Source organism: Dermacentor variabilis, chromosome 1 (assembly GCF_050947875.1).
Source record: "Dermacentor variabilis isolate Ectoservices chromosome 1, ASM5094787v1, whole genome shotgun sequence".
Taxonomy (NCBI): Eukaryota; Metazoa; Arthropoda; class Arachnida; order Ixodida; family Ixodidae; genus Dermacentor; species Dermacentor variabilis.
Window position 1 is genome coordinate 80,550,688 of NC_134568.1, and position 25,767 is coordinate 80,576,454.

The 25,767-nt window shown below is 47.9% G+C and overlaps 1 long non-coding RNA gene across 6 annotated transcripts in view; it reads right to left on the reverse strand.

Moving 5' to 3' along the window:
- LOC142579873 (uncharacterized) overlaps nt 1-25,767 on the reverse strand; it is a 205,075-nt gene that overhangs the window by 133,040 nt on the left and 46,268 nt on the right. For all 6 annotated transcript variants that reach the window (XR_012827483.1, XR_012827484.1, XR_012827482.1 and 3 more), the window contains exon 3: nt 1,997-2,122. This is a non-coding gene — a long non-coding RNA (uncharacterized LOC142579873). The remainder of the gene's footprint in view (nt 1-1,996; nt 2,123-25,767) is intronic.

Below are 25,767 nucleotides of genomic sequence, written 5' to 3' on the forward strand. Positions count from 1 at the left end.
CGAGCCAGTGGGAAAAGGTGAACCGGGAAAGAAAACAAAAGGAAGAACCTGAAGGGGGGTAAGTATGGGCCGAAGAGGAAGAACGATATCGGAGTAGGGGAAATGAGCAGAAATAAGAGGGGAGGTCGAGAAAGAAAAAGATAAATAAATAACGAGCACGAAGTCTATACGAAGAGCAGGAAAGGTGCAAAAGGAAGCCAAAATTGCAACCGCGCGCATCTTGTATTACTACTGGCGCTTCCCAAAGAGCTCGAGCGGCCGGAACAGGTTGGGGAGGAAACTGCCGGCAACGCGATGTCGTTGGCTATTACGATGTCCCCTTTTTGGGCGCTCTCATGGCCGTTACGGGAAAGGAAAGGCGACTGTTATGGCTTGGTAATGAGGACGAGGTCCGAGACTCCCTTTTCGGGCTTCCACTGCCGCCCCGGTGTCCCGCGCAAGCGAAGGAAGCCGCGAGTGTTCGAGGCGCAATGTGCACGACATTGCGGCGGTCAGATAGCAGTGACGACACCCAGCACTGGGAACACAGGTTGCCGCGAACAACCTTGGCTAGGGAATAGCGATAAGCGGGGAATGATGCGCCCTCTTTAGAGTAAAGGTATTAAAGGTAGCATAAAAAATAAAGAAAGAAAAATAAAGAGGGTGGAGTTGGGAAGGGGAAGACTTGAGTGAACTGCAAAAGTACCCCAACTTGAACTATACGCTTTCCTGACATTTCTTTTTTTCACGTTCATATTTACATTTTTTGCCCCTCTAGTCCTTTTTCAGACATCGTAATACCCGCACTGCATCGTGTCCTCGTTATATTCGTGTGGTTTCATTCTTTCGTTTCACCATTTTTCCCCAGAGTTTCATTTCACGCCGCATACAGACAGTGCTGAAGCGGTACAACACCATGCTCCATTCACTTGTCCATTTTTATGCCACATGCCATCGTGCGGGAGTGTCATTTTATCTCGAAGAATGGCAAAGTTGGCGGCAGTTATGAGGATGGCGCCCACTGAAGAGAGAAGCGTCTCTTGTTTTTTTTTTCCTTTAAATAATTTTACTCGGTATTTGTGCTATCCCAATCAGTTCACGTACGCGCATTTTCTTTTGTTCTTTTGTTGTTATGTCTCTTTTCCCTTCTATTTAGTGCATCAAGCTGCATTTATTCGCTTCTCCCTACTTGGAGTTCTCCGATAGGGCGAAATGATGTGGATCGATAAAAGTTGCGTACGACGGAGAACCTCGTGTACCGTGCTTATATAGCGATTGAAACAAGATACTCGAACCGCATGGAGGGCGGTTGCCTTACCAGTGAGAGCTGCGTGTTTGTTGAGGGGCTGAGTGCATGTTACAAACAAACACTCTCGCTTTCGTGCGATACAAACAGCACGTGCGGTATCCAGCGCCCACCGGTGGCGCAAGAAGTGTCAATCAGCCACGCGCTCCGAGTGTCGCGTTTCAATAGCTGAGCACTGAAACATGTTCGGAACTCTGCGCACGCATATGTATCGGCACTGGGTAGGTTATGTGGTGCGTCATCTCATTTGGTCCCTGTACATTTCACTGTGTCTAGGACTATACGCGGACCTGATTTACTCTCTTCGGCCGACTCCGGTAGATTTTCCGAAGCTGTGACTTTGCCTGTTGTTTTACATGTTTATAATTATCATTGCCATTATGGGAGAGAGAGAGAGAGAGAGAGAGAGAGAGAGAGAGAGAGAGAGAGAGAGAGAGAGAGAGAGAGAGAGAATGAGAGAGAGAGAGAGCAAAGGATAAATGAAAGGTAGGGAGGTTAACGAGGACTGAGCCCGGTTGGCTACCATACACTGGGGAAAGGGAAAAGGGGACGGAAAGTAGTGTCATCCTTATAGGGTGATTGATGTTTTTTTTTTTTTAGAAGAAGAAATGAAGTAGAAACTGTGGTATATTGCCAGTAACATCTCGTCTTCCGTAAGAAGAGATTACATTCATGGTTGTTTTGTGTTATAGCTTCTGTGGGCTAACTTACCGTTAAACGTGGACGAGGGCTGGGCAACACCTGTTCGTGGTGGCCAGCGATATATACTGCACTTCTTGCGCAACTGTTACTGAGTGGGCACCGATGAAGCAACAGGAAGCCACTCGTTCAGGCATACTAAAGAAAAGAAAAAGAATAAGGTGCGGGAAATCACAGATACATTTGCAGAAGCTCACTGCTGTTATGCGACGAATGTCCACTACATGTCCTTTAAAATATCAACTATTCATGAAAACGTGGTAATGTTTAGTTTCGTCCACCAATCGTCGATCACATGTGTCTCCGCTAGTTGAAAAGATTTTAAAAAATTTGCTCATTTGGATAAATAACGGGAGCTAAACCGGTTCTTAGGGTGTTCTGGAATTAATTTTCCCGTTAAAGGTTGAAGTGAAATAGCAAGTGACTCATTCTTTATAGAACAGTGACAGCATTGAGTGCGTTGTTACATGTTTCAAAACTGAATAAACAAAATGTGTTCCCCCCCCCAAAAAAAAAATTGTATGTATTTTATAAATTTTTGACTAAGGTTTTTACTACAAATTCCTACTGCCACGTTTAAAGGAATTGTGATGTTCCTAGTTTGCCAAGTAAACTCCTGTTCTTGTGCTCTTTCTTTAGAACCATTTCAGTTGCAAATTCTATGCGCAGCACAAGACCATCACTGCCTTGCGCCAAAAATTACCCGGCTTGATAACTTGACTTCAGGGCTACAACTTATATATATATATATATATAGCACTTAAGAAGTCGGAAGCACTGGAGTCGCCCGACGTGCAACTTCTGTATAGGTGCGAGAAAAACCATCCAGTACCTGCTATGTATCTGTCCCCGTTACGACGTCCAACGCCTCCTCCGTCCGGACAACTTTAAACCAACTAGACTCGAGACACTACTCCGAGTCACAGATATACTCGGACAATGGCCACATCCATCACTGACCCAAAAAGCGATTCGTGCACTACTAGTGCAGTATAGTTGAAGTGCACCGGCCTGCGTGACCGCTTATCGTGTTCGTGTGCACCCTTCCACATGCCCTCAGTGCTCACTCGCTCTCTCTTTTCCTCTTTTTAGTCCCCATTACCTTAGCACAGTGTAGGATGTCAAACTGGACGTTCGTCTGGTTAACCATCCTGACTTTCGTTTCCTTGCTTTCTCTCTCTCTCTCTCTCTCTCTCTCAGCGAGACACCGCTTCATTGTAAGAGTGAGCTAAACGCTTAAAGTTTTAAAAGCACGCGTCACCCTTGAGATCGTGGCCTGTGCTGATCCATTTGGTTTTTGTGAAACCTTCGTCTTGCAGCGGACAAAAACTAGGCTGCTGCCGATGAGAATGCTGGCCGAGTTCTATCTGGTGTACTTTACTGCGATGCTGGTTAAAAACTGGCAACACGATTTTCTGTGTCCGTAGACCTGTCCGTCGTTTTTCTTATACCGTCGTCAGGCCACCTCTTAATCATCAGCTTCACCGTCAACATACGGCAAAGAAAAAGAAACCATCGCATACAATCCAATCTATAGGTTTCCAACTCAGGTATCTCTGGCAGTGCGTATAGGGAGCTGGGCGTGTTAACCAGCTAGCTTTCGCGCAACGTTTCGCAATTTGTGCGCCGTTTCGGGTGCCACTCAAACCATGAATGTTCGTGTATATTTCGAAGGCCACAGCAAGAACAACTGCAGTAGACGAGGACGGAGTTTTGCGCCCAGTGAAAATGTCGAAGAGATGGTGGCATTGTCCGCGCTACGAGACTACTGCTGTCGCAGTAAATGAGTGCAGATCTGGAAGCATCGCCAAAGTCTGCAACAACATGCAAGTGCTATGTATTTTTCCCCTTGTGAATTGTGGCGTAAGTATTGTAGCGAAATGACTGGAGTGCATAGATTGTATTATAACGTTCGTGAGGCGCTTGATTCACACATATATATACGGGTGCTTTTTATGTGATTTACTTCTGGTTGTTTTGTGTGTGATATATCGTTCATGTGGTTAAGAGGTCGCACAAAATGCATGTCTTTATTTGTGTGTGTGCATGTGCGTGCTTGTGTGTTTGTGCGTGCGTGCGTTTGTGCGTGAGTGCACAGCCTGCAGGTTTCAATGAGTCGGTGAATCTTACAGCTCCATTAATGGTGCATGTATGCCTCTTTATGGCTGTATGCTCGTGAAGGCTTGGGTAAGTGCACCTTTAGAATGTAATAATATTTTTTTCGTATTTTAGACGGCAGTTCGGTGTTACCTTAAATGGATCCATAAAGAGCTGCTCGTGAGATTTCTTTTTTTTTTCCCCCTTCGTAAGGCAAGTTGCCCGAGAACGCACGAAAAGATAAATACACTAAGAATGAGCATTTTGCAACTCGCCCCCTACGTCATTCCGCCGTGGATGGACACCAGTCTCGAGATTTGGCCAGACCTGAATTCGGGATAAATGCTTAATCAAATCCCGGACACTTCGCAACCTTTGCTCCTCTACATAAACACGCTTCCAACAGACTGCAGGTATATGTGCGCTTGGCCTTGAGAGTGCATGACTGCTGGCCAATGATAAGTATCTTGCTTCAGCTATGCATCAAGACAAGTGTGCAAGCAAGCTACCTGTTGAAGGGTAAGTCGCCCAGGATACACTTTTTGACATGTGCAACCTATACTACAATGTTTGTCCAGCAGTATTCCGCGGCTCATGCTTGCCGTTCGGACTCTTGGGAACATCGCTTCGAAGGCAAGTGCCCATACCTAGTCAAATGCGTCGCCGCGCTGCCATTACAATTTAATGCATCTCTCCACTACTCAATAATCCTCAAGATAATAATTCCATAATAGTTTCGAGTATAAATATGTATCCTCAATTTTATCTGATACATCTTTGTGTTCCCTTTCATTAGGCAAAAGTTGCGAGCTCACCTCTGTGCCCCTGTGACAACGCGACCTGCTGAGTCGTCCCAACGAAAGTAAACACCAAGCTTCCGCACTCCATAAAATCCTCCACGTTAAATGCACACGCTTACGGTTGTCGAAGAGCGCGCGACGAAACCACGGTGTCGCGGCCCGACTGATTCCCGTGGTCAGTAAATAAACGATCGTACCGTTCCTGTGCCTCCGGGCAAGGAAAATAAGAAGATTCCTTTTAAGATGTTGTATTTTGTTCCCGCGGTATTCCGCCTGTGCGCACACCAATGCAGTAGAGAGAACCAGTCTGAGAGGGGCGTCCGGCATACGTGTATGTATACACAGCATGTGCGCGCGAATGGTAGGCTGTGGAACGAAGGGACAAGGGCGGGAGATACGGAATGAACGGTAGGAGCTTCCCACTCGTCGCGCTGTTGACCGCTTCGTTAGTGACGCTGCTGTTTATCGATAACCGACTGTGCGTGGACAGACGTTTGTGTGATCTCTGCCCAAGATACGTGCGCAGGTATAGAGGCGCTCGCTATGCTGGGGCCGTTCGGCGCTGCTGTTTGCCATGTCCCGAGAGGTTTTTACGAGGCTTTGGCGATTCGCGGACTTGGGCTGTTCGTCCCGGCCGGAGCGGGCGCTGCCAGGGGTCGCGCAGAGGCTAATTGGAAGCGATCTGTTGCCTGCGGCAATAGAGAGACGTTCAGTTCGGCTTCAGCGAATGCCTTTGCTGCTGCTGCTTCGGTGGCCCGCTGTGCGGCTCGGTTGGGCTGTACACGCTCCTTCTTCCTTGGCCGCAAGCCGGCCGCTTGCTCGCGCGCGTCCGCGCGTGTGTCTATATAGAGACACGCGCGTCTAATGAACTGGACTCCCTTCAGTGGCGAGTGTTGCACTGGACAGCCATTCCACTCGTTTCCAGTCCTGCGACCCACCCGGCCCGTGTTGACCACGTATCTTTGTGTGTCTGCCCGCACGGTGTGCTGAGGGCCTTGTGCGCGGGCAAGGTTGTTTTGCGGCAGTAAGGGACGATCTAGCGGGCCGTGCGTTTTATTGATCTGGTGTGTGTTCGTGCGCGCGTGCGCACTCGTGTGTGTGTGTGTGTGTGTGTGTGTGTGTGTGTGTGTGTGTGTGTGTGTGTGTGCGCGTGTGTGCGTGCGTGCGTGCGTGTGTGTGTGTGTGTGTGTGTGTGTGTGTGTGTGTGTGTGTGTGTGTGTGTGTGTGTGTGTGTGTGTGTGTGTGTGTGTGTGTGTGTGTGTGTGTGTGTGTGTGTGTGTGTGTGTGTGTGTGTGTGTGTGTGTGTGTGTGTGTGTGTGTGTGTGTGTGTGTGTGTGTGTGTGTGTGTTTATGGCGCGTTTATGCGAGCGAACGGGGACTAGCACGCACCGCACAGCAAGAAAACACCCATCGATCAGAATGATTGATTGGTCTTCTCGGAAAAGAGCTGCAGAAAGACCTCGGGAACAAGCAGGCCTTTATGTGTTTCAGACTCGAGGACATGTACGTGCCGTTGTGGAACGCGAAGACCGGCGGAGGTATTACTATGTAACGCGGAAGTTAGACACTGGACTGCCTTGTCACACAGTTATTAATCTCATACGGGATAGAGGTACATGGAACTAATCACTCCATTCCTGTTATTGAACGACGTGTTTACGCTATGCCTTTTTATGTAGCGTTAAAAGGTCGTGTGCAGAGATCTCAAGGGCGTTTAAACATGTTTGATCCCAACTCATGAAGCCACCGAGTGAATGGAGAAGCTGGCATGATCATGCAACTGCCGCGGAGCTAATAGAGAAAACGAATTACTGAGTATTGCAAGCACTCTGATGTGCGGAAATAATCTTAACTAAACTAATTTTATTCATTACTCTTCAAAAATTGCTCTTAACGTCTCTTACGGCGCGAGCCGGCGATTCCGCGTCCCCTTGTGTTCTCACTCGGGTTGACTGCTTTCATCTTGAGTGCAAAGCATTGCGCTCTGTCTGCGTATCTGAAGGAAGCACCGTGCGTGTACACTAGTTTGACAGCCCGTCCTAACCTTTGAGGGGATTCTTTGTTTTCTATGCACAAAAGAAAAAAGAAAGTATATATTATCGCAAAGCCCAAATTTTGCCCACACCAATGACCCTTTCATTGCCAAACCACTGCAGTAATGACGCAACCAGCCTAATTTCAAACATTCGATTAATATTAGGAAACGACGCTACGATGTCTGAGCTGAGCATTATTGTCCTTTATCGGTATTAATAGAAAGTAAGATGTGGTAAGATGCCATCATATAGGTACAAGTCACCGTGATCCCAAACATAAATACATAGGCGGCATCATTTAGACTCGTCCTCTTCTTCATAGTTATACAGATAAACACAAAACTGAGAGTGTCACGTGAGTGGAAACAGCGGTAGCTGGCCTGACGACGTCGTTAACGAGACAGCCTCTGTGATGGGTTGATCTCCATCTACGCTGTGTGACGTATTCTCTGTGACATTTTGCATTTATTTTAATTTTTTGTTTGTTGAGGTGATATCGTTGTCATGACGCACGACAAGAATATTTATTTGAGTGCTGTATGGATGGGAACACGCAGAGAACGGACGAAACCCACATCAGCTCTCACTGAAGAAAAAGGTGCGATAAACATCCCTACTTATGAAACCTTTAGTATTTTTCTTAAGAGGCGACGACACGAAACATGTTTCCTGTACCCACTTTTGTTGTGGCATTGCCCGTCGTCATATCAGTACAGGAGCGTGAGACATATTTAAGTGGTACTTACCGACCGGTCATTGCCCGAAGCGACGGGTGACCATATACAGTATATATAGCCGCCGCGCGACCATCACGCTGCCTTAACGTCGGATATACGTTCGATTGTGTTGCCACTTTAATGACAAGAATTTTCGGCATGATTAAAAAATCTGCTACATCCATGGCGCATATTGGCGTACATGGCGGAAATTTACGTGGTCGCTTGGCACGCTTTGTGACGTGTTTGTTGCGGGTTGGCGGAGGATCCCCTTTTCTACGCGTTCCAGCTCATGGAAGCGCACCCCTGCAGACGAACTTGGATCAGTGTCTTCGTGCTCGTCGACAAAATACAGGACAGAACCATGACTTGGTGGCGCTGCGGAACGACGCCTGCATTGTACGCAGATAGCGACGCATGTCTGCTTCGAACATGCAGCACGTTTTTTGTTCCACGAGAGGCAATCCTCCGGCATCTGTAATATAGGTGGTGCGAGTTGTGAGAATTTGCAACCATCTTGCAGTCCGCATACGTGCTCCGGCTCGCGCCGCCGTGAGGAATGCACGGAATAAAGGCCATACATCGCCAAACACTTTACCCGTCTCAAGGAAAGTGATGCGTACAATTTACTACTGCCTAGTGTGCGGATTCTTTTGATGCATATAAATGACTTGCAGAAGAGAATAAACTTTATTTTAGTGGCACGAAGAAGTCTGGAGTTGTCCAAAAAAGAGATATTTCAGTGCTGCAACGGCGAGTGACTGACGTAAAAGCCGTTATTATGTGCATCGACGACAACGCAGCATACAGGCAATGCAGCCACGTGCTCTATAGCGGAGTCACATTGTAAGTAGTGCAATCGAGACGAACCCAAGTCGTTCTGTAATTCATCGACGGGGCTTTACGTTCCGAAGCTACTGCTGGGATACTCACTCTAGGCACGCCCAGCCTGGGTTGTGAGTAGGTGCCGTATAGCGAGCAGCTCTAGGTCATTTTTTAACACCCGATTCTCAAAGCGTACTAAAGTACCAGTGCAGAAACTTTTTTTTTTTTTTTTTTTTTTTACATTTCACCCCCAAGAGAATGCGTCCATTTTGACCGATAATCGAACCTGTAATTTCGGGATCATCGGAGAGAGAGAGAGAGAAGGATGTAAGGAAGGCAGGGATGTTAACCAGTCAAGGGTCCTATTGGCTACCCTACGCTAGATGAAGGGATAAAGGGAAGATAAAGAAGGGAGTGATAGAGAGGGGGACATGAGACGTGAACGGACAGATCACCAGACGAGCGCCATATATAAGTTAATTCAGTGCAGCTTAACGCAGCACTAGTTTATGCCTGAAAGGCACCATGAGAGGACGCATACATGAGAAAGAGAGCAAGAGTATATGTACTTTCCATGTACATATACATATACATCTACATGAGGGGTGAGCATGCGCAATACTATATCTGATTATTTGATTGATGCTACTACTCGTATAGCAGCACTGTAAGGCTTGTTGCCAGGCTTATCTTAGCATTATCTAATAGCATTTGGCACTATAGTGATGTTACTATAGGACTTTTTCTATTGTACCCATTTATCTTGCAGAAAATTTTCAAAAATCAGCGAATATCGTCCTAATGCAACAGCCAAAGAGGATCACCCAATGTCAAAAGTTTTATGCGCAGTTTGGCAAGCGTTATAAAAGGTTCTTTCGTTGTATACACAATTGAGACATCTCAAAACGTCATCCCAAGTACGCTGTGGTAACCGCGTCCGCGTAACCCACGGTCACAACAAAAGTAATTTCTCGCCAAAGCCCAAGCTATAGATGAGGTCGGTGTTACATACCGCGCAAGCTGCCTCCGCGCATACATATGGCGACAGCCATGAAGTGGGTCACGTGGAATATGCGCGAGCTGGCGGCTTTATACAGCAGCTGCAACGAAATGAGTGGGACGCCATCCATTCTGGGCTGCCGGCACTCGACGCGGCGGCGCAGCGCGCGCCTCCAGCAGCCACGTGTGTCTCGGGCGAACTTGTTAAAGTGTCACGAACGCTCAGCGGCAAATGGGGTTCTACACGCGAGGAGTCAGTCAGTCGTCCGGGAGTCGTTATGTTCGCCCGTTTGGCCCGTCCCACATTCACGCGGTTCTGGGAGAAAACGACAACGCGGCAAACACGCGTGGCAGTTGTTGGCCGATGCCACGGTTGCTGATGAAACCTAACCTACATCGCGGAGCTCCGCGTGGTTGACACCGCAAAGCCAATCGAATGCGACGCCGAGAGAATAAAAGCGTGTCGGGCACGGCGGCCATCCATCGAGCCTGGCCTGGATCCGTCCTTCGAGAGACGACAGCGTCATTTTGACTGACGGATCCGTCTGCAGCCAGCGAGACAGACCCGTTGTCCGCCGCTCCTAGCGCACCTGCGCTTTTGCCGCACGCGTGAGAGTGTATACGCGCCGCCAGCTCCGAAAGGACGTGCTCCTCTGGGCGTACGAGGCCTGACACGCTCGATTGCGCGCTATAAGCAGTGCGGCGGCAGCCTGTTGCTCTGTCTGGAGAAGGCGCCTCCGCCGCCGCGGCACTTGTGTCCAGCTGCAGCTGAGGCATTTCGCTGGCGACCTCGAAGGCGCTCGCCCTGTCCCCGACCTCGACGATAGAAACTCCCGAGCCGACGGGCATGTTGAACGTCCACGTGCCGATATTTATTTGTGCATCAAGGATTTCCTCGCATGTCGAACTGTATTGTAACCGAACTTTCAGACAGAGCTGATGCGCGGTTGGGATATGGGTGCACTGCTTCACTTTCGAGGTTTGTTTCAGCGGAGGTTGCGGCGCAATGCCCTTGCGCACTGTGGATAAGGCTTGTGTGCTGCGACTGCACACCACTTGGATAGAGGGGATGAAACTCAGAGATGCGGCATCTCTTGCGTCTGCGGCATGCACATCGAGGCCAGTATAGAGGGCCTAGCGCACATATGCAATCCGTGTACCAAATATGCGCATACGCATGGGTGCTGTAATATGAAACGCGTGCACTGCGGTCAAACTTTTATAGCCTTTTCCTGCGGCATAAGGAACCGAAATACATAGAAATACCACGAACTTGCTATGCCCAGAGTGGTCCCAAATTCAGGAGAATTTTGGTTTCTATTTCCTCCACTAATAGGTCATATTTCAACTTCAAGCAAATGCTCAAACAGCTCCGGCAGAGTGAATCTAACTTGATTTAGTTCTGTACTTTGGTGTCCTTCGCTGGCGTAAATTTGCACTTGCGCGCAGTATGCACTATACAATGAGACCTCTGTCGTCTGCAGAAGCTTGCACCTCGCCTTTGTGCATGCGTACAACAACAACAACAACAAAAACATATATATAGAGAGAGAGATTGAGAGAGAGAAAGAAGAAAGGCGATCTCCTTAGACGGACGCGTGGTTGCGCCTCCGTTCAAACACGCGGCGCGCCGTATAACCGCCGACTAAAACGGCGCCCTCTGTCGGTGACTGGCGGAGAAGTTCCTCCGCTCGACAATCTGGTGGACAGGCAGCCGCTGCCGCGCCGATGAATAATGCTCACAGCTCGCGGCCTTCTTTGATGAGCCCCCAACTCGGGGGCCACGGAAGCATCACACGGGCAGCATCCGGAGGCCTTGTCGGTGGCTTGGTTAGTTGGTAGATGGCGCTGCGCGTTCTGTCTTCACTGGTGCAGTGGGCGTCTGACGCCTGGCCAGAGCGTTGAGCTCGAAACAAGCATCTCCGCGTCATCAACTGCCGCTCCGGGAATGACTGATGACTCCCGGGGTAACTTTGGGACGTCCTGTAGAGGACGGCGAGAAAGGGCAGCGGACGGGAGGGCGAAGGGCGCAAGGATGCGGCTGTCATGGCACCCGACGCACAAGCGGAGTGGATGCCCGCTGATACGAGAAACGACAACTGCTCCTGACAGAGTGTAGGCGAAATGTGGCCGATTTTTATGACAAATTTCATTATTCAGACTGTTGAGAATACTTTATTCAATATGTAGACTGTTGTGGAAAATGCACAGCGCCTTCCAAGCTCCCAGCATCTGCATAACCAAAACAGTTTTTCACTCAAGCATGAGTAACGAGAGAGAGAGAGAGAGAGAGAGAGAGAGAGAGAGAGAGAATTGATGCCTATGAAGGCAGGGAGGTTAAGCAGAGGTAGTTTCGGTTGGAATATGAATAATTATTTATTGAGCACTAGTATATGTATACTGGTGGCTTCAATAAAATCTAGCTGTTGAGCGTAAGGCCGCCTGCGCCAGCGCTTTTGGCTGGTTGTGTCGATCGTTCTCCGAGCTCTAGACTTCACGAATGAGCAGTAAGTGGCAATCAGGCAAACGGACAGCCGAATAGATATAGTTCGAACTAGGTAAAATACTTCAAGAAATGAGCGCTACGAAGACGCGGACTAAAGGAGGAACATGTACGACGGACAAAGCGACTTGTTCGTTGTACATGTTCCTCCTTTAGTGCGCGTCTTCGTAGCGCTCATTTCTTCAAGTATGCAAAACCAACTCGCCCGCATCAAGCTTCTCCTCGTTCAGATAGAATAGAAATAGATTACTACTCAGTAATTAATTATAGAGGAACGTATGACGCGAGTAAAGAGTCATCGAACTCGCGCTGGATATTAGCGGTGCCCGTAACACGAGCGAGCACTCTAAGAGTGCGAAAAATTTAAGGCCTTCATTCAATACGTTTACTGTCCCTATACTATAGCTGTGACATTTTATTCATTGTCAGAAAGTTTTACGCCTGCATAACCGTGAACAGACGCACTATAGAGCATGGTTGCGGCCACGTGGCCGCAACCATTTAGACTCCGATCCTCTGTACAGAGATCGGAGTCTAATTTTACGTATCTTTAACTCACTTTCGTCATCTGCAGAGCTCGAATTCGGCTGAGAACTTTTGATGCGCGTTAAGAACGACGAATGAAAGCAGCCAGAATTTTTCGTCCTCCCGATATGAATGAACTCGTTCGTGCACATGTGCTCCTCTTTCCGACGACTAGCACGCCGCGAGCTTCTCGCCGAGGAAAGGCGCGACGACTGCGAGCACGGCCGCTCCGCTCGTGCGGCCCTTCGTCCCGGCGCCTTCTGGTGCTATCGCACGTTTTCCGGTGGCCCGGGATTAGCGCCGAAGCAGTCGCGAGCAACGACGCCACTCCGGGGACGGCTTCGGCACCGACCCGTCGCGCGGAGAAATGGCAGGCAGTGATAAATGGGCACCGCTGGCGACGATCGCTGCTGCCCGGCTGCGTGTCGCGCTGCCTCGGTTGACGGAAGCCCCCGCGCGCGCGGCGTCGCCGTCGCCTCCGTCGCCCCCGCGTGGTGTTAGCTCTCCAGCCGGCTCGTCGCTGCACGATCGGCAACGGGGGTGATGACGAAACCGCGGACCTCTTCACCTCCTGTCCTCCCCGACGACGTCTCCGTGCCTCGAGCGCGACCGCGCAAGACCAGGTGCAGGGCGCCGGGTCTCGCTGGAAAGAGCTAGAGCCCCTCTTGTCGACCGCGGCTCCCGCCTGACGCTCTGCTCACTCTCCCCCAGCCTTTGCGTTCCGCTTTCGTATCTTACACGTCTTGACGTTTCTCGCGAGCAAGCAACCGAGGGCTGCTGGACGCTGACGGCTCTCAAGCCGACCCAAATGGCTCGCTGCTGACACTTACAGTAGGAAGAAAAAAAAAAGAAAAAAAAAAAGAAAACAGGCAGTCGCTCCTTGAGCCCCGCCGCGTACTCTTCTCCGCCTCAAGCGTGATTGATGAAGCTCGACGTGGAGTGAAAGAAGTAGCGGCGCATAGGGACACCGTTGGGACAGAGCGAGAAAAAAACATGTCAATCATCCGCACATGGACGTCAGCGATAGGAAAAGGAGACGGCGTGCGAAGCGTGCAAGGACGGAGCGGAGGGGTTGAAGTGCTTATTACTGTCACCACAAACGGCGCCCGACCACGTGTGCTGTAATACCGCACTCGAAAAAAAAAAAAAAAGGCGAAGTGCGCCGTTTACGTGCACTTTCAAATTGCGGCACCGGGCACTCTTAGTAAATAAATAAATGTGTGTGTGTGTGTGTGTGTGTGTGTGTGTGTGTGTGTGTGTGTGTGTGTGTGTGTGCTCTTTTTTCGTTTTCTTTTCTTTTTGATGCACCAATTTGTTTAATGTTGCCTGTGGCAGATATCTAAATTACTCGATGCGGCGGCCATTCCTTCTATTTGAAATAAATGTGCTTACTCGAGTAATTGACATAACTACGCTAATTAATTTTTTTTGAATATTTACCTTACGGCACATATTTCAAACTACGAATTGTAGCTAGTGAGCATGCAAAGCTTATAGACTTAGAACGAATTCTGAGGATGGCACCGGTTTCGGGATACGCGCCGCCAAACTTACGGTAAGAATGCACTGCTCCACTTACTTTTCTTTCTTCAGAAGACATTGTTTTGCGCATTGAAGTACAACAGTAAACGGAACACCAATGAATTTCGTCTTGCTAGCACCGTATACAATTCGTAAGCTGAAATATGTACCGTAAAGCAATTAATTAAACTTTAAATGGCGCAATTATGTTAATTATTCAAGTAAGTTCAAAGACCTGTAGTTGCCGTAGGAAAGATTTGATTTCAGTTCATTTCCTTAAAGCCCTCGTAGTAGGGGTATTACATAAAGGCGGGGGGGGGGGAATTATATAAGATACAAGTAGATGTGCGATTGCAGCCTATGTGAGTAATGCATCGGGCCGCTGTACTGGAGGACGGAGGTTCGGTCCCACCATCGTGCACGTAATTCTTGGTTTTTTTTCTTTGAGCTAATTGGTAGGAGCTAATTGGCAAGACGGCAGCAGCCGTCTGACCATCTGAACTGGGGCAGCTGCAACCCCCACCGTTGCCACGTCCAGGCTAGTCCGGGGAGAGAGAGAGAGAAATGATGCATAGAAAGGCAGGGAGGTTAACCAGAGGTAGTTTCCGGTTGGCTAGCCTGCATGGGGTGAAGGGTTAAGTGGGATAAAAAGAGAAAGAGAGTGGAAGGGGAGATAGAGAGAGAGAAAGAGAGACGAGCGCGTACAAACCGCGTACACTATGGAACGGTAGGGGGCGGCGTTCTTAAAGAGCAGCAGCTTCCAGGTTTATTTTATGCGGGCGACATTGTGTTGCTAGCTAACAAGCAAAGTGATTTGCAACGTCTGGCTAATATCTGTGGACAGAAGGGCAACAATTTAGCTTTGAAATTTAGTGTTAGAAAATCAGGTGTTATGGTATGCAATGAAAACAGTGAACAGACAGTGGCGATACAGGGCCAAGGAATACCTCGGCTAACCGAATATAAATACCTTGGTATATGGATAAACGGTGGCAATTGATATATGGAAACACAGGAAAAAACAATAACAGTGAAGGAGAAGAGAAATGCAGCCATAATGAAGCACAGAGCGCTATGAGGATACAATAGGTACGCGGTGTTCCGAGGTATGTGGAAATGTGTAATGGTTCCGGGACTTACTTTTGGAAATGCAGTTGTTTACTTTAAATCAGCGGTACAGTCAGGACTTGATGGGAACCAAAGGTCAGTGGGTCACCGCGCATTGGGCGCTCATGGGAAAACTACAAATGAAGCTGTGTAGGGTAATATGGGCTGGACTAGTTTTGAAGTGAGGGAAGCTCGCAGTGAAATTGAGTATGAAGAACGACTGAGGAATATGGAAGAAAGTAAATGGGCTGGGAGAGTGTTGAGGTATCTGTACAGGAAAAACATTCATTCACAGTGGAGGAAAATAACTAGGAAGCTTACCAGCAAGTATGCGGCCTGTAGGGTAGGCAACACAGCAACAAAGAACGTCCAGCGGAAAGTCAGTGAGGCTGAAATAATCTCATTGGTGGCGGCAATGGAAAAGAAACCTGCCATGAATGACTACTTAAGAGGAAAAAACGAAGTCAGGAAATAAACAATTAATGATATCTCACAGGGAAGCTCATTACTTTTCGAAGCGAGATCGGGATGCCTTAGAAAACGCACCTATAAAGTGAGATATAAGAAGGAAGAAGAAGCATGTGTTTGCTGCGGTAAATCTAGGGAAACTATGGAGCATGTTTTATTAGAATGTGAAGGCGTCTACCTAGCGGTGGATTTAGGCACCACTGGCCTCCTTGAAGCCCTTGGGTTCAGCGAGAGCAGTGGAAAAGTAAACGTGTCCGCACTAGGGATTAGTAAGAGGCGATTGGAGGATTGGTGGAAGAAAAGTAGGGAAACGACAAAAAACGGAGACGTACAAAAGCACAGTTCGCAATAGGGGATCAGGAAATTTGGTTGTGGCAGTTCATATTGTTTTTTGTTTGTTTATTGTTTAACATAGGTAGGACATTAGGCAGAGTAATAGGAAAAGCTTGGTGGCGCAACCCACCGCCCCGTTCCAAAGGGAACGCTCATAACACCCATCCATCCCTCACCAGGTCTGGCGATTTTGAGCTGACAAGCGCAGAGCATACATTGCGCAATAACGATCGTGTCTGCAAAGTATTACGTCGCTACGCGCCGCGGAAAGGTCTGAAATTTCAAACCGAGCGCCGTTTTTTCTTTTTTTCTCCTCGCGGCCGCCGCGCTCCAAACCGGAGGATGGCGTGCACGTGCTAGCTCGCCTACGTACACGTTTTCGTGCTGTCACATCGCTCGGTGGTGACACGTGACTTCGAGAATTATTCAATGCAACATCTGTTATTTGTGTAATATGTTGCTTCAATAAATGAAAAAAAAAAGCTTACAGAAATAATAAAACACTCAAACCGAATGTCTGCGTGTTTATGTTTTACTTCAAGCCGCAGCAAGAGAGATGTGCTTCCGTTTCGTCTGCTTGTCCCCACGTCGTGCAGTCGCGCGCGCGGACACTGGAACTATGTCATTTTCTACCGTGTTCCAGCGCGGGATCTTGCTCTGTGATCCGCTTGCCTGTCTCAGTATTCGTGTAGCACTGACTTGTACCGCTTGTCAGATGTTGTCGTGCACAGTGCGCAAAACCGTGTGCTGCGCGAAACGAGACAAACACAACAGCTCGCGCTTGATGCCGTCAGCGGAAGTGCGCCGCGCCGCAAAAAAAAAAAAAAAAAAAAAAGAGGCGGAAAAAGAAATGAAGGCGGGGCCCGTGACGTATGCGTCACGCGATCCTCTAGGTCGGGTATGGAAGAACGCAGGGAATGAATTTCGCTTGCGGAGGCTAGAGGGCGCAAGTGGAGAGAGTGTCTCGCTTCGCAGTGGAGCTCGCCTCTTGAAATCATGGGTTCGCGGTACTGACATATTTCTCTCTCGGCTATTAATGAGCCGATTTGAAAAATTAAAATGGGGCTGTTAGATTTTCGCTGGGTTTCTCTTGACGTTTGCAGCTTCGCCGTGCTGGGAGAGGGAGAGCTGAGAGAGAGTGAAAGCCGAGTATAAATATAGCGTCGCGCAGCATAGCAACGTGGCGAGGGTGGGTGGAGCCTAGCAGGGGAGATGGAGCGGTGCACACGCGAACGAGGAACGCGGCCCGGATGCGTGCCCTCTCGCGTGGCGCGCGAGGCAGCGGGATCAGGCGAGGGAGGAGGGGCGTTCTTCCCCGGTGGCTGATAGGGTGCCTCGATGTCCTTCTCGCCCACCGCTCCGTACAGAGTGGAGACAACCGTGGCGTTTACTTTGGCGTTGGCCACGCGAATCGCGGACGCCGTAGTACACGCCGTTGGCGGACGCCGTAGGGACGCGTTGCCGGCGCTCGTGTGTCTTGTGTGCGGTTTGGCGCTACCTTACTGGCCTTCCCCCAGCTTCACTGGTCTCTGATGTTTTCGATAGCAGAGCCGCGCATATATATATATATATATATATATATATATATGTTTGCGGCAGGACGCTCCCTAGAAGACAAGTAACAACTTCCAGCGTATAACCGAAGTTTGCTGCATGGCCTGGTGGGGGGCCCTTTAAAGTCTCTCGTGAAGCCCCGTAGACCGCAGGAACCTTAGTAACGCTAGTAAGGCATTCAGCGCGGACGTTCTTGGGGAGCGCTGGCCTAAAGCTTTTAGTTCTGATAGTGGACGGGCTTCGCAAGGAAGGCTTCGCAAGGAAAGCTTCGCTTTAAAACATGACTACACTTGCTAAACGCGTCCCTATCACATGGCTCTCAAATGTGGCGCGCGTGAGCGAATAGCACTCTTTAACTTAATGCGCTACCGCTGAGAACGGGATCTTGTGAAAGTGTAAAACGACGTAGGCGTTGGCTGCAAAATTTCCACCAGCCATCTGCCTTGTTTGTGGTGCCAAAAGCAGTAGGCCCAGCGGTTTATAGTAAGAAGACTGGAGAAACCGAAATCGTCGCTGCTCCGTTGTCACTTTCGCAGCGACAGCGCTCTTAAATCAAAAGCTCGTTCGTTCATACGCGGCACGTTTTATACGCGATCGGGTAGCTCATACGGGTTCTGCCGACGTTGCCGTGCCTCGCGTGCTTTCTTAGAAAACGCGGGGGGAAAATTATTACGTAGCAGGTAGGAAATCAAATGGTCGATCAAGGATGTTTTTTTCTAGAAAGCTGAAACTTCCTGATTTCATTAGCTGAGCCCTTAATTCAGGATTGTCGATGTTTGGCTCATAAAAGTTCCAGTAATGACAGACGGAGTGCGAAAACTGTGTTCAGTTTCCAGGTAGAGAGCGGCCAACAAGTTCAAGTCGCGACCTTCTTTGGTGCACCGTCACATTTTTATTGCCTTGGCTAAAATTCGCTGAGATGCCCAGTATTGGGGGCGAGGAGTTACGGAGTGGCCATCTGTCGGAAGCGCCTCCCTTGCGTAGTATGAGGGATCACGCATCGCGCTCCTCATAGGTTTCGCTTACGGCGCTCAATAAACACATCACGCGGCAGCCCTCCTGGACATTTATGTAGGTACTCTCAAAACGAGAAAAGTTTTTGACTGTCGATATAATAATTTTGGGCAAACTGAAAGCACCTAATCGTTTACAGACGCTATTTCTTTACCGAGTACGTACAGTGGAACGCCATTGCGCGCGGTCGCCGCGATGGAGTCTCCCGAGCCGGCTTCTTGCGTGAAAGGTAAGCAAACGCTGAGAGTAAACTATGTGAAATATGTTCCTATAGTGGGCTGTCTGTATAACCAAATGAGGCATAACAGAATGAAGCCTCAATGCAACGATCGCACGGGTTCGCAGCGACCGACTGCGCGTCTGCATGGATGTCCGCGCACAATGTTTTGCTTTCGATGTGAGCGCGTTTTCGCACCGTGTCGTGAGCTTTAGGCCGCAGAATATGAGCATTTGGCAGTACACTAGCAACCATTGTTGCGTGGACGCTATCAGAACTGTTCAAAAATAATTTCGTTATGGAGACTTCAACGCCTACGGCGACCAGCCGTCAAGACGATTCAATCTTTCTTGTCTTCTAAATTCTTGCACATTTCAATATTATTTCTCAAGTTGCGTCGCACTGTAAGTTTATCGGTCTTCTCACTGTGCGATTTCCCTCTGCTTCTTTTTCGTAATCCAGTGCATTAATTCATAACACAAACTTGACCACATGCCATGCCTTTTTTTAATGTGCGTCTTACCGCTCCCTTTCCGTTCCAGTGAACTTGACAGTTTCTAGCATCAACAAGTTCATAGACCAAACCATCATGACAACGGGTGCGGGCGAGCGTCTCAGTGCGCGTTTTCTGCTATACTCACCGAACACGGGCAGTCCCGGCGCCATAGCAGAAATCTTCCTGGCGTCTGGGCTTGCTGCATACCCGAGTTGTAGCCGATGGCTGTCTCCGGTTCTAAGTTTCGCCAGCCAAGCTTCACGCAGCTCCTTGCCCTGCAGCTACGTGTGAATAAGGCTGACACCGGGCTCCGTTGCATACGTCCGGCACTGCGGCACCGAGTAGCAGCATACCATGCTGCACGCCCCCAAAGGCAGCCATTACTTATTATAGTACTTTCAAATGTTGTCAAGCAGACACCCAAGGTGGTAAAGCCTCACCACTTAATCAGAGTCGCCGCGCAGGTGGGACTTTAAACTTTCGTTTTCAGCTCGCTTCCGCGCTTCTGGAGCAGCCGACGCGGCCGCTGTGTCCACGTGATCCCTCATGCCACGTCGCGCCGACGGTGGCGCCAGCTTTTCCAGTGGTGAATGTCGCCCCCAATAGGCCTTTCGACAACGATGCGGCCGCGTCGCCACATGGAATTCGAATATTCGGATCGATACATATCACGCTTCTTTTATTGTTCTTGAATTTTAATTGACTTCTCTCATGTACAATATCTTAGAGCGCTGTATGTGTAAGAGATACGCCAAAGATAGATTCGCTTAAAAAGAAATTTTGCCGCCTGCGCCACCATGAGATATGAATTAATTGAAAACGCCAAAGAAACAAAAGGAGAATGGTCACACATGCAACGAGAAAAGCTGATGCGAATCAAAAAAGAAAAAAAAAACGAAGGAAAAGAAAGCCTAACTGACTAGAAGGAAAGTGCCACTGAAACACGCCCGCATTATTATTATTATTATTATTATTATCATCATCATCATCATCATCATCATCATCATCATCATCACTACGAACCCTTTGAACGTGTTGAAGACAGCATGACTCGTAGTTCTAAACGGGAGCTACGTGCTCTCTCACTCTCCTGAGTGCTGAAGATGTATGTCTTGTTGATAAAAATGGCGATGTTGTCTTGAGCACTGCTGATGCCTTTGCAGTACATTTCTGTTCTGTATTTGGTGTAAAAGATGCATCTACCTCAAGTAACCTTCCTTCTCAGTCTGGTACGGCGCGTTCGCAATCAGTCAATTAAGACCTTGTTTTCAAGACTATAAGTCGCCTCAAACCTCCCCTTTCTTGTGGCGCTGATAGTATCCCTCCCGCACTGCTTAAGACGCATGGAAGCGTACTTGTATCTGTTCTCACAAGTATCTTAATATTTGGGGTTTTACGTGCCAAAACCACTTTCTGATTATGAGGCACGCCGTAGTGGAGGACTCCGGAAATTTTGACCACCTGGGGTTCTTTAACGTGCACCTAAATCTAAGCACACGGGTGTTTTCGCATTTCGCCCCCATCGAAATGCGGCCGCCGTGGCCGGGATTCGATCCCGCGACCTTGTGCTCAGCAGCCCAACACCATAGCCACTGAGCAACCACGGCGGGTCACAAGTATCTTCAACGATTCCCTAAAGTCGAGTACGTTTCCTATAGCGCTTGGAAGGTAGCACGGGTAGTGCCCGTAGCCAAATCGGCTGCTAGAAGTACAGTTACTAACTGTACTTCTAGCAAAGCTCACGCAAATGGACATAGCTTCTTCCATCACTGCCCTGGTATCAAAATAAAGCGTGCTTCGTTACAATTAATGGACAGAGTTCTGTTAGGTATGAGGTCACAAGCGGAGTTCCCTTCTTACGCTTTGTAAAATGACATTTCGTCAGCAGTTCAACGCTCTTCATTCCTTCTACATGCTGACTACATAAAGCTATTGAAGGCTGTCAACAGTGTTCACGCCTGCATTGACCTCCAAATATATATTTTTTTCAACTCTCAAACTGGTGCAGAAACAATAACCTATTCGTAAATGCTGCCAAAACCATGGTATTAGGTTATACGCGGAAAACGCACCATGGGCAATCTTCATACACCAATCGGGATGCTCCAGTGCCCAGGATCGATGAAATGAAATATCTTGGTGTGTATTTCGACAAAACGCTAAGTTTCTCTTCATAGGCGAAATATTTGAAACAACATTCCTTTCGCGCTCTTGGAATTGTTTTTCGTATATCGCATGACTTCCGCTTGCCTGTTGCCTTCGTAAGAGTGTATTCTGCTTTGTGCCTTCCACTACTAGAGTATGCCTCTGTAGTTTGGGGTGCAACATTTCAATCTAATTCTGAGCTCATTGAACGCATCCAGGATCAATCGATATCCATTTTCAAGCACCACTTTTGCATTCTAGCGACCATAGGCCCTCTCAAATATACTTCAACTCATACCTCTGAAATCAAGACGTATTAAATCAGGCCTTTTGTTCCTCTGTAAGGTGGTCCATGGCATCATACATTTCCCAAAGTTGTTCATCATGTGCAATTTTGCGAGCCGCAGGAGTATACCAGGTAACATCGCGCGGTTTTCTCCCCGGCCTTGCTGCATTAGACTGTCCCACGGCTCGACTCCAAAAATCATGTGTTAAGTATCCTGCCTGCATTGATCCATTTTAGTGTTCATTTCCTTTGTTTTGTATATATGTAGATAATGAGATTGTACGATTAGCGCCCTTTTACGTCTGCCTCCTCGTATTGGTTTGTTGCCCTATTTGTTTCTCTTTCCCTATGTCACATTGCTTTGCCTACCACATTTGGCTTCTCTGTGCTCTTTGTCTCACGTATTACTTTCTAAGTGCCCCATTATGAAGGCTCTTAGCTGATTTGGACACCCTACTAAATATTTGATGATGATGATGATGATGATGATAATAATAATAACAACAACAACAACAACAACAACAACAACAACAACAACAACAATAATAATAATAATAATAATAATAATAATAATAATAATAATAATAATAATTATTATTATTATTATTATTATTATTATTATTATTATTATTATTATTATTATTATTATTATTATTATTATTATTATTATTATTTAGTTCGGAAATTTATATACAATTGAAAGAGAGAAAGAATATTAGGAGCAGGATGGCAACTACCACAGGAAGGGGCATAACACCTACCTAAATAGGAAATAAATAACAAGATGTCCGATCACAAAGAATAAATTAAAACAACGAAAAAATAATGATAATGCTGCGTGAAGGAAAAAGATTACTGCTGGTGAGATTAAAACGGGACGAAGCCCTGGCTACCATTTTGAACACGCCCCATATTTCCCAGTTACAAGGTTTTAACTTTCCAACTATCTTTTTTTTTATACCTGACATAAACTGCAATCCTGACTTGGTGTTTATTTTTCTTTCTTTTTTTTACTTCCTTTCTGTTCGCCTTTGCTCATAGCTGAGTGGGCTCAACGTTCGTACATTTTCAACGTGTGCTTTACCTGAGTTTAAAGATACTGCGGCTTTGAGCGTGTCTAGTTATAATTAAAAGTGGGTGGTTCCGTTCTCATTGCACATCAGGTGTCACGGTATTTATTTATTTATTTATTTATTTATGTTCCATTATGGCTTGATTTATAGCATGGGTTAAATCCTTGTTCTCTTTTTCTACTTTCTAGGGACTTTCTTCTTTTCTTCTGCTATAATTTTTTTTGCGATTTTTTTCTTACGAAGGGCCCGTAATCGTAACACGAAGAGGGCACATGTCCGTGTAGCTGTTACATAGACATTACATAGAGCGCATCAAGGCACGGAAAGTTCTTTTAAAAATAAGCGGCAAAGTGAAGTGAGCACCGGTCGCTTTGAGTGAGTGAGTGAGTGAATGAGTGAGTGAGTGAGTGAGTGAGTGAGTGAGTGAGTGAGTGAGTGAGTGAGTGAGTGAGTGAGTGAGTGAGTGAGTGAGTGAGTGAGTGAGTGAGTGAGTGAGTGAGTGAGTGAGTGAGTGAGTGAGTGAGTGAGTGAGTGAGTGAGTGAGCAGATAAATAAATATGAAGCAAACAGCAGAGCAGCAAAGATATCACGAAGTGTGTTTTTTGTTTGTTTGTTTGTTTGTTTGGCTTAACTTCTTCGCCTCATCGTGGGTAGTTAAAGAGAGGGAATACATAATCCAACAAAAGATTACGGAAGATGTGATCATACGTCGCAGGAAGGTTCGTGCAGTTCAACGCATGTGCTCACCATGGGCGGAAAAACTTCGCAAGTTACTTTATGAAACTAACGGCCGTGTAGCTAGGTGCTATTATAAACAACAACAAAGAAACTTAATTTTGCGTCACCATTCGTGTGCAGAAAGTTGTAACCGTCAAAATATCCGCCGAATGTTTAGTGTGGACCGTTGAGGCGATTAGCCCTTTGTATCCCTTATCCTGCGCCAAATTCGCCAGTTCCACATGCAGGTAACACTAATTCTTCGAATTCAAAACACTCCCTTACGGCTGCGATGACGAGGAAACGCGTCTTACGACTACAAGTAACTCGGTGACCACATTGGGCGAAACAAGCAGAGTTGAAGTGTCGTCTAGAGATAGAGCACTCTGTCCATGAGCTGCTCTTCAGGCTGTATTTTTTTTTTTTCGAAATGTCGCTTTTGTCCGTGAAAAGACGAAGGTATCTACGAATATGGTGAAGAAAAAACAAATAAGGCAGCGTCACCTGCACATATGGAAAGAGCATTAGTCGCTGTGTACTTGCCTCGTTTTGTTTACTCTTATTCCAGTCATAGCTCGGATGCCTTTACCGAACAATCTGTGACCTTGGCTGTGACACGTATACTATAGGTATACCGCAAGTCCATCGGTCGTTCAACCGCCTCAAGCGATGCTTTCACGTCGCTAGAGGACCTGTAAAGACGTGCGCCGGGCTGACCACGAATGTTGCTAATTCAGAAGAATAATACGAAAAAAAAACAAGAATAGCACAAGGAAGGGAAACGTGCAGACAACGAAAACGATAAAACGAGGGAATACGAGCTGAAGAAGAAAGCGAGGGGGCCATTTATTTCCTCGAGATCCATCGCAGCACACGAGTTCGTGCCGGGTGCATTAGCGTTTCGCGCTTTCCTCAAAGCGCCTTTCGAGAAACACAAGAGTACGCCCCGTGAAGAGGGAGAGTAAGCCGAAGAAAAAAAAGTTAGACAGGGAGGGGGGCTCGAAGGGAGGCGGGAACGCCCGTTAATACCTGACGCAGCACGCGTGGTCTCGTGCGTGCTTGCGCTCGCGCGGGTGGGAAAGGACACCATAGATTACAACTGGAACTGCTGCCGTCGTTCATCGCAGAATTAATGGCGTATATGCGAACGCCGCCGCCGCAGTCTCTGAGCTGCTCCTACTGCCGCCGCCGCCACGGGCTTGAGGCCCACGGTTCTGCAGCGCACGCACGTGCGTACAGCCACACAGACACGGAGTGAGGAAGCGGCTTAATGTCCCGCAGGCACGAAAATACATGGCTTCGAGAGCCCGGATCCTCTGTTTGCGGAACATTCATCATTCCGAGCGAGTTTTGTCGTGACAAACGACAGTCACCCACAGGTAATGAACCTGGGAGGGAGTCTGCGGGGGCCGAGCTCAGGAGGGAAAGTGCGCTCGGTCGCAGGCATGCGCGCGCCGCGGCACTCGTGATATTAAAACAAGAGCTCGACAAGGAGCTGGTATACATGATGACATGCGCACTCGCCGTAGTGTCAGACGAGCGGTGCTATAAAGAAATGTCAGAAAGGAAAAAATAATAAAGCGGGAAGGGGACGAGGAGCGAAGGTGCGCCGAAGCGAAGGTGCGCCGAAGCAATGAGTGAGTGAGTGAGTGAGTGAGTGAGTGAGTGAGTGAGTGAGTGAGTGAGTGAGTGAGTGAGTGAGTGAGTGAGTGAGTGAGTGAGTGAGTGAGTGATAACAGTCTCGGGGCGGGGTCCCTCACATGCATCGATAACTACGGGGGAAGACTGATGCGGCGTTATTCTAAGCACAATACGCAGCACATGAATGCACAGGTGCGGTATGCAAAGTTAGCAGGCGTCCGGAAACACCTTCCAGCGAGGTAGTTAGGATTAATAGGGAGCGAATGGAGAGGTTGGAAGCAACCCGAATGGAACAGGATGACGCACGTGCAGCGCCCACTATCTTAGGGTCGTGGCATGATTTCTCTGTCGCCTGTGTAACCTCTTCAGGCTGGTGCGTACGATATGAAGACCGCTACCCGACGTGGTAGCCCAGTGGTTAAGCGCAAGTAACTCTCAGGTGGGCGTATAATGCTTGTCCTCTAGCGACCCCCCGTATGGGAGTTTATTATACTCCGTATGATCGGAGTAGAATTTTAACTCCATGCGAGCGGAATTTTTGCATGGAATCAAGGGAGTATTTGTTTATGTATGTTTTCTTTTTTACTTTGCACTGGACGGAGTTTTTTCGAGGTGCACCGGGAGTATAGAAAGAGATATCCCGTGAAAATTTTTTATATGCAGAGGCTCCTGGTAAAATTTCGAAATGTGCACACAAGACCGCGTCAAAT